The sequence below is a fragment of the Bombus flavifrons genome, chromosome 9 (assembly GCF_040668555.2).
Source record: "Bombus flavifrons isolate JBK064 chromosome 9, iyBomFlav1_principal, whole genome shotgun sequence".
NCBI lineage: Eukaryota > Metazoa > Arthropoda > Insecta > Hymenoptera > Apidae > Bombus > Bombus flavifrons.
This window is the reverse complement of record NC_138450.1, coordinates 6,165,508-6,178,609: the sequence shown is the minus strand read 5'-3', so window position 1 is coordinate 6,178,609 and position 13,102 is coordinate 6,165,508. Positions and strand designations below refer to the sequence as shown.

At 34.0% G+C, this 13,102-nt stretch overlaps 1 long non-coding RNA gene across 5 annotated transcripts in view; it reads right to left on the bottom strand.

Moving 5' to 3' along the window:
- Nucleotides 1-13,102, bottom strand: part of LOC138183596 (uncharacterized) — a 215,168-nt gene that overhangs the window by 89,140 nt on the left and 112,926 nt on the right. For 2 of the 5 annotated variants that reach the window (XR_011174087.1, XR_011174091.1), the window contains 2 exons: nt 6,688-6,757; nt 2,381-6,609 (listed from right to left, as the gene is read on the bottom strand). This is a non-coding gene — a long non-coding RNA (uncharacterized LOC138183596). Of the gene's footprint in view, nt 1-782; nt 1,516-1,903; nt 2,229-2,380; nt 6,610-6,687; nt 6,758-13,102 lie in introns of those variants that run through there. The other 3 variants (XR_011174088.1, XR_011174089.1, XR_011174090.1) reach the window with 3 other exon arrangements.

Genomic DNA, 13,102 nt, shown 5'->3' with positions numbered 1-13,102 from the left:
TTTTACTCTTGATAAGTAGAGGATGTATCCACTCTTTTTCCTCGACAAACTGCAGAACCGTAATCCCCAAGCGGAAAGAAGAAAAGAATATTACATAAAGTTTGACTGTAAATGTTTTATGCAACATTTACATCGGCAATGCAGGATACTTAATCAACGTGGAATTTATATATGTCGACCTATTCGAAGAGAATGTAGTTTCGTAGTTTCGTATTTTCGCATAACTTAAATATAGATATACCATTTTGTACATCTACAGTTGGTATGTAACAGTTGTCAAAAGCATTTTGTAGTAAGATTACTTTTACGTATTCCAGAGTTGTGTATCCTTGCAAAGTTTTATCGAAATCAAGATCCTTCGTGTGGTAACCAGAAAAACACTTTTACCTGACTTCGTACTTGGAACAACAGGGTCGCGTCGCCTTAACGTGATATTACATTATGCGTTTTCACGCGGTATTCGTAGCAGCCCACGGAAGCGCTTCATTTCCTGACGCCAGTTCGCGAGATGCACACGAATTTACCACGTGATTTTACCTTTCCACTCCATATTCAGTAAACTGTGTTTCCAACAAAATCTATCCTTTTCCGATCTGTCACCAATGTTGAACTGTTCTTTGTTCAAAAATTGTCTAGGGCACTTTTAAAAATTACTTTCATTTCTATTTAATACGATATTTTCTTCCAAAATGGGATACTTTAGTCTTTATACTGTAAACCTAGATAAAGAGAAAAATGTCTTTATGATTTTTAAAAGTTGATATACTTTGTTTAGATAATTCCGTATACCCAATATTTCTTGCATTATTCTTGAAAATTTCATCCTACTACAAATTAATAACATTCTTGTTCTAAAAAATAATTCATTTTTATAGCTGATGTTTACAAACATCTCAGTTTACGATTCCTAACATATATTACACTTTTAACGAAAGAGGCTAATCTGTATAATCTTTTCATCATAATCTTTGTTGTCCTCACATTGCAGTGTTAATGTCCAGATTGTATATATCACGCGCAATATACACATAGAAGCTTCTTTCTATGATAAATATTCGAATACTTTCGTGAACCACTGCAATTTCAACGTATTACGTGTCATATTACCGTGAAGACTAAGCGTCTTGTTACAACTACGTCAGGATATAAGCACGTGAGTTGGCGATTCATTTTATTGCGGTCCGTCATCTTGGTCCGCTTGTAATCTGGGCGCAAACGGCAAAAGCCACTAACGGGTTTTACGCACTCGCTTTTCACCTGGCTCGCCGCTTGTAAACGCGCATCGTCGTACGCTTCGTTCTTACAATACAGAACAACTATATATGTATACTGTCGGTACGTAACACTTCTCTCTAACGATTTCAGCGGTTTCCCTGGAATCCTTGTTATCCGGCGCCTGCTTCGGTTGAACCGGAACTGCGTTGAATGATGAGCACGCGTTACAGCGAGATCGTTGCTCCATGCCGGAGCAACGGAGATCCATAAAGCTGACGGATATCGTCGCGTCGTCCGTTTCTGGGAATCAGAATCGCTGTTTCAAACACCGTATGTTATTTATGACGTATGACTGCTCCTGATTTCTCTGGAACGCTCTTTTTATTACGCCCAAAAGAAAAAATACTGGTAAAGAGATATAAGGCTTTACATTAGTTTTTACATAAAGGTGTTATATTATATATTTAGTATGTTTACGAACGTTACGAAAATATATTTAGTATATCTACGAATACGAAGTTTGGTCACGTATCTCTTGCAGAAATGGTATACATGAGAACATGCTTCAATATTTGGTTCGTAAAGTAAAGATCTCATGTTTAGCGGTGAATATAGTTTACGTCGTTTAGTCATACAGCTGCGGCCTTTACGGCATTTTTGATCCAGTCATGCCGTCTTATTGTTAGAAAATTGACTACTTTGATTATGAATTTTATTTCCAATTTCTCTCTCCTCATACGACTTCAATATTTAATATATGTATATATACCTTCACCATTTCCTAGAACGTTTAAAATATATTGATCAACATACCATTATGTCATTGCTTTGTTACGATTAACAAATCTTCCTCTCTAAAATACACCCTTCTAGATAACAAATAGCATCAAAATTTAAAAAAATAAACTTCTCTCCTTTCCCTGAGGCCTCCGTTTGATAGTTAAATGGAATTCATCAACGATATCCAACAAGATTTAAGAAACATCTCTACACCAGCAAGTCATGTAACCTTTCTGAAAGAGACACATAAAATGGATCAGTAGGAACGAAGCAGTTGTAAACACTTTATAAGAAGCAACGTAGAGTACACTGTTAGGGATGAAGGAAGAAGAATGAGAAGAAAAAGAAACGCTGAGGAAAAAAAAGGAAGCCCTCAGTGCTTCCGTTTTATTTTCATTCACAGTAATTCCCGGGAAGCTGGGCAGCGATGTTACATAAAGAAATCCACGTCGAGCGAAAAAATTACGACGTCCCGGCCGTAAACGCCCACGCATTCCCCCGCATCGTGAAACGCGTCGTAACGTGAGATGAGATTTATGAGTCTGCGATTTTTCGATTGATCGGCACAATGGAGGCTTATTATCGAGCGAAAAACGATTGTCCTGCCGATTTAACGAAACGCTTTTCCTTTAGCCGCGAGAACGTTTACCACGTTTCTGACAAACGATAGAATTAATCGTGTACAATCGCACGAGAACCGCTACTTATAAATTGTTTCAATTATCTCGTTGAAATATCACGTTGCTACAAGTTAAAAATCGATTGTTCCGCTACAGAACGATAAATTGCAGCCCCTACGATTTACGATAGCTGTGATAATGACTATTCGTAGGGAGTGTTACAGTTCTCTGAATAAACGTAGGATGAAATGTTCTGCGAATGTAGGTAGCAAGTATACATATACTTCTTATGTAATTATATTCTACATAACTGTACCGCAATGGGCGTTGCGTTATGTCGTGAAAAATGACGCAACACGTTTAGAGAAAGCATTTATATAGGTTTGTTGTTTGTTACTTTTTCATAGCATTCAACTTTACAAATTAATTCTGGTAATTTTGATAAAAAAGTCTGTAACGTAATATATTAAATTTTAATTTTGCTACAGAATAAAATGTTTATCTAGCAATAAATACGATAATGCAATGAGAATTAAATACGAGCCGTATAGAAAACATTTTGATCAACTCCATAAATTGAAAAATAAAGAAAAGTGACGATGTGACAAATCCTACTTTTTAATTTTATCTTAAAATTTATTATTGTTTATATAATTTTCTTGCAGTAGATGAAATTCTCAGTTTCAGAAATCAGTCTCCCTTTTAAGAAACTCGTGTAATATATGAATATGCATGGTAATCTAATTATAATTTTCTAATCTTAAGCTACGCGATATTATAAGACGCGAAAATGAGATAAGCGAAAGATTAGAAACGATTGAAATAAAGCAGGTTTCTAGTAAGAATTGTACCCTACTCCTCTTCAGTGCAGTCTACATTTCTTAAACATGGTTCCCTCGCGTGTTGGAGAAAGAAATTGTGTGAGCTTTACTTTTAACCAGCTCCATAATTTTGCAATTCCCTACCGAATTTACCAGTACGGCCTAAATTGGAAGCTTTTGGAAGTGATTCTAATGCTGCTATGAAGAGCGTGCTCTGATTTTATGGAAGGGAAAATAAAAGTGAAAACATTATGTTCTGTGTCTCATAAATAATTCATATACGATACAATTCTTTACGTAAAAGTAAGTTTAAAACATAAGTAGAAACAGTGTGCAATTATTTTCGAGGTACAGGAAATTTGGATATTTTTATGGCATTTTTCCAAAATAAAATACGACGTAATGCACACGCAATTATTATTTCATAGCATGCGAATCATGTCTTCTTTGGTCCAGAACTTCGTGAAACATAAGCAGCTTTGAATTTCATAAACTTTGCACATTTTCTATTTATGAACTTTTAATTAAGTCTTGTTTTCATTTCAATATGCAGGAGTTTGAGTATAAATAGATCGGAAGATTTCAGCTTCTTAATTTCTCCAACGATGTTTTTCAAGAAATGTACCAATACTTACTCACGAAAGTATTTAAATAATTAATTATTCAGTATATTAATTAGCTGTCATATTTAACGAGCTCATTAATTCTATGTTTATATTCGTTATTTATGCTGCATGTTTTCAATACGCACCTTTATATCCATACGTTTTCAGATTACTTTTAAATTCATTATTATGTAATGTACATTCATACAAATTTTCTATGGTAAACGTTCAAATACTTTCCCAACTCGCTGTGCATTTCTTTGCGAATTATCGATTTGTCTCGATAAAGAAAACTATCATCTCAACTATCATCGACCACATAATCGCCCCATTACTAAATCAAACAGCATCCAAAAGTGCTTCCACGTGCGTCAAAAGGAGTGTAGTCTCGACCCGAGAACACGTTTCGAGAAAAAGTTCCGTGGTAAGCAGAGCCATTTTTCAGGTTTTCCCGGAGAAAAGAGGAGGCGCGATTCGAACGGTGGCATTTTGGTGGCGCGATCGTGTAGAGACGTGGGGGCAGAACGATAGGTAACATCCCTGGGCGAAGAAGACGCATCGAGGCGTGAACGTCGAAATCGATGCGAAGTGAATGCTAGTGGGAGGCAGTGGAAAGTTTAAAGAACGCTGTCGATGGAAAGGGTGTCTTCGAGGGTGGTACCGTTCCGCTGAAAGAACGGCCACTGTGAGCAAGACGAACGGCCCTGGAACGTGGCACCGAGAACTAGCCGGAGGAAGAGACAAAGTAAATCTTAAGAAGCAAAGAATTCGTATACATCGACCCGTGGATCCGATAGTTTCTTGTTAGGAACGGGTTTAAGGAAGAAACTCGAATGTAACGAACTGGATAACGTTTCCTATATATATTCGATCCGATGCATCTGACATTCGAATATTTGATTTATATTAGTAGATCACTGCAGAATCTGGTGAAAGTAACAGCAGAGTCGTTAAAGGAATTGCTCTTTATACAAGAAAAAATTCAGGATGATGCTGTGTTATAATATTAAGTATACACTTTGAGTTTCAATATTGGGTGTTAGTGTGTTTTTAATTATGAATTACTAACTAGACTGTGAAACTATCAGATTAAAATCATACCGCGTCTCTAATATGTCAGTAGACGGTAGATGTTTATGCATTTATAGGAAATTTAAATTACAAAAGTCTATAGAATGCACACAATGTGCAAGAATATACAAAATGCAACCTCTGCTATAGTATTTAGAATGTTACAATATTTTCTTGGTATCGATTCCATTATCTTTCAATTAATCTTTTAATGCAAAAATCTTTTGCAGAAATTTTCATTTTATTACACGTAGACATAAATGAACTTATACAGGAATTATCATTCAAAAAGATTTAATCCTTTCTCCATAATATAACATATTATTTCGTTCTTAATTGATTCGAAATCCTACCGCAGCCTCATAAAACATGCCTTTATCAATCGCGTTATTTTAATGGTTTTAATGACTTCTTTTCATTTATTTTAGTGCAATATGGATTATATACGTATTTTGTAGGCGGATTCAATATAAAATCGTCCAAATTTTTTACAAGGGCATTAGGACTGAAATCGATTTATGAATTAATACCATTTCCATATATTATTTTCTCATTTGCAATTTTTCTAGCGAAAGATTCAACAAAATCAATAATTCCTGCAATCTGGAATTTTAAACAACTATATAAAAATATAAGTACGATTTCTCTAAGACGTTCCTGTATTATTTTATTAAATGCTTAGAGTTATCCATTCCTAGTTTCAATTCAAATATTTGTTCATCTTATGAAAGATTTGTTAAATAATGATTAACTTTACGAACCATGAAGAACATTTTTATTTTCCTTACGAACTATCAAATTATATAACTTGTACCCCTAATATTAATAATTTCCACTAATGCCAAATATTTCACTAGCAGCTCTTTTGATTTCTACTCTTATTTACACAAACACTATTAATTCCTTAAACTTATTAAAGGCTCGATTAAAATCTCCTAAACATTTTTACATAGTAAAATCCCACATTTGTTATTAAAATCTCCGTTCTAATAAAAATGAATCTCTCCATTTAACTAACTACGCAAAATAAATCTCGGGAACGCCATCAAGATTCTCAGGGATACCATCGGTCATTCTAGGTTGGATGTTGAAAAAGGTCCACGTATAATATCCTCGATAGCTTTCTACGTCATCCGAGATGATTCAGCATAGCTAGGTATCCTCATCCGTTACCTTCGATCCCGATTAGTTTTCAGCTCGCCGTGAATATCAGCGTTGATCCACGTCGCGGAATCCGCGTGCTGTGTGTGCGTGCTGGCTCGTGAGAAGAGGCCGGGGAAACGAGGATACACCTGCTGGAGCCAATGAATTATGGCCACTGCTGATGCATCGTTTGCAGCTTCAAGTGCAGCCAGCGCGACGAGCGCCGGTCATCAAAACAAGTCCTGTCACTGTCTCGTCGATACTCCATTAAGCGTGATATCGTCCAGCTTCTATCAGATAATTTCTGGCTGCATACTATTGCTTTATTCTATCTGCATAGAGATAGCGCTAGATCTATTCCAAGAAGGGTTAAGTATATGTATAATATGCATATCGATTTATAGCGTGCTAAAGGAATGGTATACTACATACCTCCAATATCGGCGGTGATACGTTAATTCGAATATTTAAACCATATAAAAGATCGTCGATTTTGGGATATCTGAAAAGAATTAACTGTAACAGTGAACTATTTCTTAGAACAGGGTTATAATAGAAATAACAGAAATATCATTGTTGTACTTGACGCTTGAGGAGAATTCCAAAAATTCATAATATTCGTAAAAGATATTTTATTAAAAGCGCTCGGAAATCGAAACTAGAAAAATTGTAAAAGAAAAGAAATTTGTTCGTAGCTAGATGATAGAATTATTAACAATCTACAATTTCAAACTTTCTGTTTCAAATCACTTTTCTGAAAACTTTTTACTTTTCGTAGTTAGATACATACATATATCACTCTTCCTAGCAAACTGAAAGTCCTGTTTGACTTGTATATTTGCAACTTTAGTTAGAGGTTTCTGCAAACTGCACGTGGTTAATGTGTACATTTCATTCGTAAAAAAAACGTACACTGTCTATAAGAAAATTGGATTAATAAATTTCTTTGTAACAATGCGCATCTTAGGCGTTGTATTTTGTACTAGTTATAGGTAAGTAAGAGAAATTTACAATGTAAGCAGATTTGATAGCCGTCTTTAGATAGTTAGTTAGTCCGATGGATCTTTTTAAAACTTTTTCATATATTATGTGTTCACTTTGATAGGACGTATCGGTAAGTATGCTAGTCTTCCTAGTAGATTTTTCCTCAATTACGAAAGAAAATTAAGAGGTAGCTATAAAATCGAATTATAAATCTCAATGTTTTTGTCTCGTAAGAATTTGGAACGCGTCCAGAAGTGCTCAGGGTAATTAACTAGTCTCTCAGAGCAAGCAGTTATATTCATTTCCAAATTTCATAATAATTAGATGTAAAATAATGTCTCCAAATTTATATGTTGATGCTGCAACGAATACTAATCTCGTGATTTAAAATATATTTGATTAAGCATGAAACAATAGAATATTAGAGACTATATAGAGCATATATATAGAGACTATATATAGAGAATATTTATAAGTATGTGACTTGGTTTATTTTAAATAAATTCATCATTTCTAGAAAGATAAAATAGAAAAATAGCTAGAAAAATAATTGTGACATACTTGTTCAGAGCGTACGGAAATTTGCATTTTGATCTTCAATTGTTCCTAAATTAGAACTGCATACACTTTGAGATAATTAATCAATATATAAATAGTAGTAGTAGGCAAATACTGCTTATTCTCACTATAAAAGTAACATGCTTATACTTGTTCAAAATATCCCCAAGTTTATGCACAGGATCTGAATCGTTTTGCGTTGGGAATCCATACATACGAGGCTTATTAAAAATGAAAAGACAAAACATATTACGATCCAATTCGTACAACCGTGATCAATGAACTGTGCTTAACGCCCGATTCAAGGCTTAATGGATTCCGCAGCTCGTATCGGATACCGATATCCACTTGAAAGCGATTCGAACGACGTGCAATTCATAAAAAATTTCAAGTGCACGTGTCCTCGGGTAATGCGTGAAATGAATTACAGAAGACAAAAATAAAATGCAAAGGAAAGGTTGACGTACAGAATGTTAACGTCGATTCCGCGGAACATTGCAACGAAGCAGTTTCAAAACGAGCATTAACTTCGAAGATATATTGGCGGAACTCCGGTAGCGTTTTATTGCAAAATATATCGCGATGAATCGTAGATGTGTAAATAATTAAAACGCGTGTACCCGGTAAACAGAAACGTTCGAAGGTATAATTCTGGCATCGTGTAATGCAACACAGCTGTCAACCATTGATTTGTTTATAGCTGAGGTGAGCATTTGCTTTTGTACGGACAATGTATAGCTGTGCCAATTTCATATGGCTCCAATTTATTCTTATCGCTCAGACATGCAACATTCATTACCAGTACGAAACGCTGTCAAAAGATGAATGAAAATTAACACGTTGTTCGTAGTTGTCGTACGAACACCACCATCAAGGCCATGCGTTCCAAAACATTTTGTCCGCGATCGAATCATACATATATATGAACTGCACAACGTTGTACATGAAATTCTATTATAATTTGAAAATGATGAGCAAGGACAATGGTACCCAATATCAAACAATTGCCTTCTTTCAATATATTTTAGTTTCGTGCTTCTTTCTGGATGTAATAATCGATATGATGGAAGTGATTTATGTACTTTTAATAAACTTTATTGTTTTTGTTTCTTTTTCTCGCCGTCTTTTAATTTGAAATGAATCTATATGTTGATCAGTTTTCTGTATAATATCCTTTGTAACTTATAATTACTTTCCAGTAATTTTGTAATTAGTTTATTATTAATATTCGCAGAATGTTAATGCATATTTTTTCTTGACAAAAAGTTATATAAAAATTCAAATAAATTGTCAATCTACCTAAAGGGGATTTTTTAACGAAATTTTTCAACGAAAAAGATCGTATTTAAATAGACGTTTGTATCACCGTATGAATATTATAGGTACATTTATTATTTGATATATTTTTGTATGCTATTTTGTATGCGGATTTTGTACATTTTTAACTGTGAAATATTTCATAAAAGAAGATTCATAGAGGTCTTAATGTTTTTTCCAAAAAGTGAATTATTAACTCGAATAACGAATACGAGCATCACGTAACAGTAAACGATTTATATTGATCTCTGCACCATAACACTTTTGTCGCGTGGATTTTTAAAGTATTCAATGTTCTTTAGAATACACGCCACTTGAAAACATATCACTTGCGGAAATACCACATTTCGAACGAATATTTCGGTCGTGGTGCTTTTCAATAGTCGAAACTGCGGTTTGAAAGCTCTTCGTACTAAATTATAAAATCTTCACATCATAACAAAATATCCTGTTATATTCAGTTGGAAACGACCAGCAAAGCAATCGTTCTGTTAGCTGAAAAATTCGATTGTACGCACCGTCAATCCCCCAATTAGTCGTGGTATCGTTTCAACATGTGTAGGATAATATAATTTGTTTAACGAACGTGCGCTCTTATGCCACTTTAGATTTTCCACGAACCAATGATACAGATTATATTTTATCTCTGTAGCTTACTATATTTTATATGTATTCTACATGCATATTAAGAAAAAGGTAAAAATATTATTTAGACTTATCTAACGAGAGAACTAATTTTTAGAGAAAGATAATATTACTAATTAATAAATTTTTAAAATATTTTTCAAAGCTATATTTTCCAGTAGTCGAGGCGGTAAAACGTGTTCGTAATCGACATTTCGGATCATTGAGTTCCACGCGGACAATTAGCGAGTTCACTGTGGTTTCGATTACATCCTATAGGGAGTTTCTATATTGAACCATAAAAGACCGTGACGTAAACTGAGATAATGGGCCGACTTGGTTCACTTAAGACACGGGCAACTTACGACGCGTGTTCATGGGCAAATAGTACAGGCGACTCGTAACACTTGCAACCGAAGGGTTCAAGTACGGTCCAATTTATGTGTGTGCCATATTACCGGCGACGTGTTACGACCCGGAAGGCCACAATACAAGACGACACGTCTATAAGCTTCGACCAAACTTGCCCGTAACACTTTAAATTACATATGACTTGGCATATTCCAAAGTGTCAAACGCTCGTTGAATGTTATTACGGTAATTCTCTCAGTCGAGTATGGTCCGGTTAATTTTGTTAGTTGCTTAGTGATCATCCTGCAAGCTTGTCCTATTGTGTTTGTACAAATTTGTTCACGATGAGATTCTTTTATAAATTATGTATTATTTATATTAGTGCTCAGAGACTATTGAATTTTTACGAATTTAACTTTTTGTTCCATTATTATAGTTTCGTTATTATGATCTGTCGTCATCATTTCTTTACCATATTTAGTATTTTCGACTAGAACTTGATTTATTCAAACGAAATTTTAGTTAGCGTTTTGATGAAGTGAACTCAAGGTCGATCGAATCTATTTATTATACGTATCTAAAAATTTAACTTCAATCATGTGAACCAAAAGTGATTAATAATGAGGAGAATTAATGAATTATTGTACAATTCGTCTTACAATGTATTATATGCTTCATGGTGATGTGGATTGCTTCAATTAAAAAGCAATTAATAAAAAATTAATAAAAAAATAAAAAATTAATTAATTAATAAAAAATAAAAATTAATAAAAAATAAGAAAATTATTAATAAAATTATTTTAAATTCTAAAATATTACGTTACAAAATCGACAAATCTACTTTTACTGGCACAGATATAGTAATTTACACATTAATTCAATACATCCAAATATATAAAAAGTACACAGACGTTACTAAATTGAACTTATCTTTATATATTTCAACGAAACGATGTTCTTGAAAGACCGAATCGATTGATATTCGCAGTTACGTATTAAAACTTTCCAGAAATGAGGGAACTATTGTAGAACCTCTAACAATACTTATAAATCAGCTACGATCTATCTACTTTTATACAAGTTTAAAAATAACTTGAAAGGAGAACATAAAAGAGAATCCTCCATAGTATAAAGTAAAATTAGATCCCTTTCGATATGTAGTCAGTGAACATTATTAAACGCGATCCGTGAATCAATCAGGTTGATTCTTGCCATCCAAAAGAGCTGCTCTTCTTTTGGCCCGTATCCATTTTGCGTCGGTACTCGAAAAAGCAAGGAGTTCAATCTCCTATCGATGCGACTCGATGGCGGAAACGGATGATTGCTTCCGAAACATCGCACTATTTCCCAAGTTTCTTCACTGGAGGTCGAAGATAAAGGAATGGAAAAAACGAATTACGTACGAAATTATTTTTGTATACCGTCACAAACGAAAATTGTTCTCCACGCAGATATTACATTTGATATTCTTTCAATCACCATTTTTTATTAATTAATATCTTGTTGGAAAACATGATTTTGAAACATTTTGACGTTTGTAAAATTTCATTTATCCAATTATCGAAGTATATACATGTATACACATACTTTGTTTTCAAATATATCAATCGTGTATTAAATTTCCATTGCTCTTCTTTTATATTCTTTCGAAACTGTCTGTCTGTCTGATAAACGGAAAAATAGAATATTCGCCAAAAATGCTTTGTATTACCATGATTGATTACGTTTCAACTTTCTGTGTCGTATCACTTTCAAAAAGCTCGTAAGTTCGTGAAACGTTACTCCTGAAAATGTATACTATACCTTGCTAAATTCATTCATTATACTTTCATTTTGTCGAAACGATTCTGTATTAATAATATATTATATACCGTTACCCATATTTCAATTCCCGCATATTAACAATAATTGCGTTTGATCTACATAGAATAAATGATCATACAGGATTGTATTGTCAGAGGAAAATTATTAGAAACATTGAAAACCATAAGATTTATTATATTCTCGTGATTTGCTCATCTAAATAACTTTTATAAGATGCAAGATAAAATCGAAATGAGTAATGAATAATTATTTAATATATACATATACACCAATATATGTACATTAATACACAACTACTTTTCAAACACACTATTAATATAAAACTAAAGCCAAAGTGACGCGATTGACAAAATTACAAAATGCGAAGTTGATAAGTGACTTTTGACAGAAGCATACAACTAATAAATATTATACAAATGAATAGGAACTTACTACAAAGCGAATGCGAAAACTATTCGTAAAATCGATCGGATCCGTGGGAAAGGAATCTCGAGTTTATGAATAATTATTAATTCTAGCCTAGCGCTCCATCTCATGAACAAGAATAACAGAAACAACGGATTGCATTCAATTCAATTGACTTGAGTAGACAAATTCGCCACAGGGTTTGCAGAACGTACAGTTCCAGTCATGTCGCTTCTCCTCAAGCTCTCAGAGGGTGGAGAACTTCAAACTTCCCTTCTGTCTTGCTTCGCGTGCGTCCTATCCAGCTACTTGCCCCTTTCTGCGACAACAATCCTTTATATGTTGCTTGCTCAATGCTATTATTACGTCCTTCCATCTAACGTTTCACGTTCACGTTCGAATATTTGTTTCTCTGTGATTATATTTCGTTTAATCCAATTGCCCTATTGTTATCCGTCTCGTAATTTCGGAATCTTTGCACATGAGTGGACGAGTGGCCACATTCGGGTGAGTTTCTATCATTAATTTTCACTATATGTATAAATACACACGTTTCACCTTTTCACGCGAGAATTATTCTTAATCGTTTCTTCTCACGAGTATCATCGTTAATATCTGATATGTATCATTTACTTCTTTGATTATTTATTATCGCGTGCTGTGAATAAGGGAAAATTGGGGAAGGAAGGGTGAAATGAGACGAAGAAAAATGTGGGTAAATGTTCTTGATCTTTTGGTAAATCGGGGTGGAAGATCATTTGTAGAATACGTGATAAATAGAAAA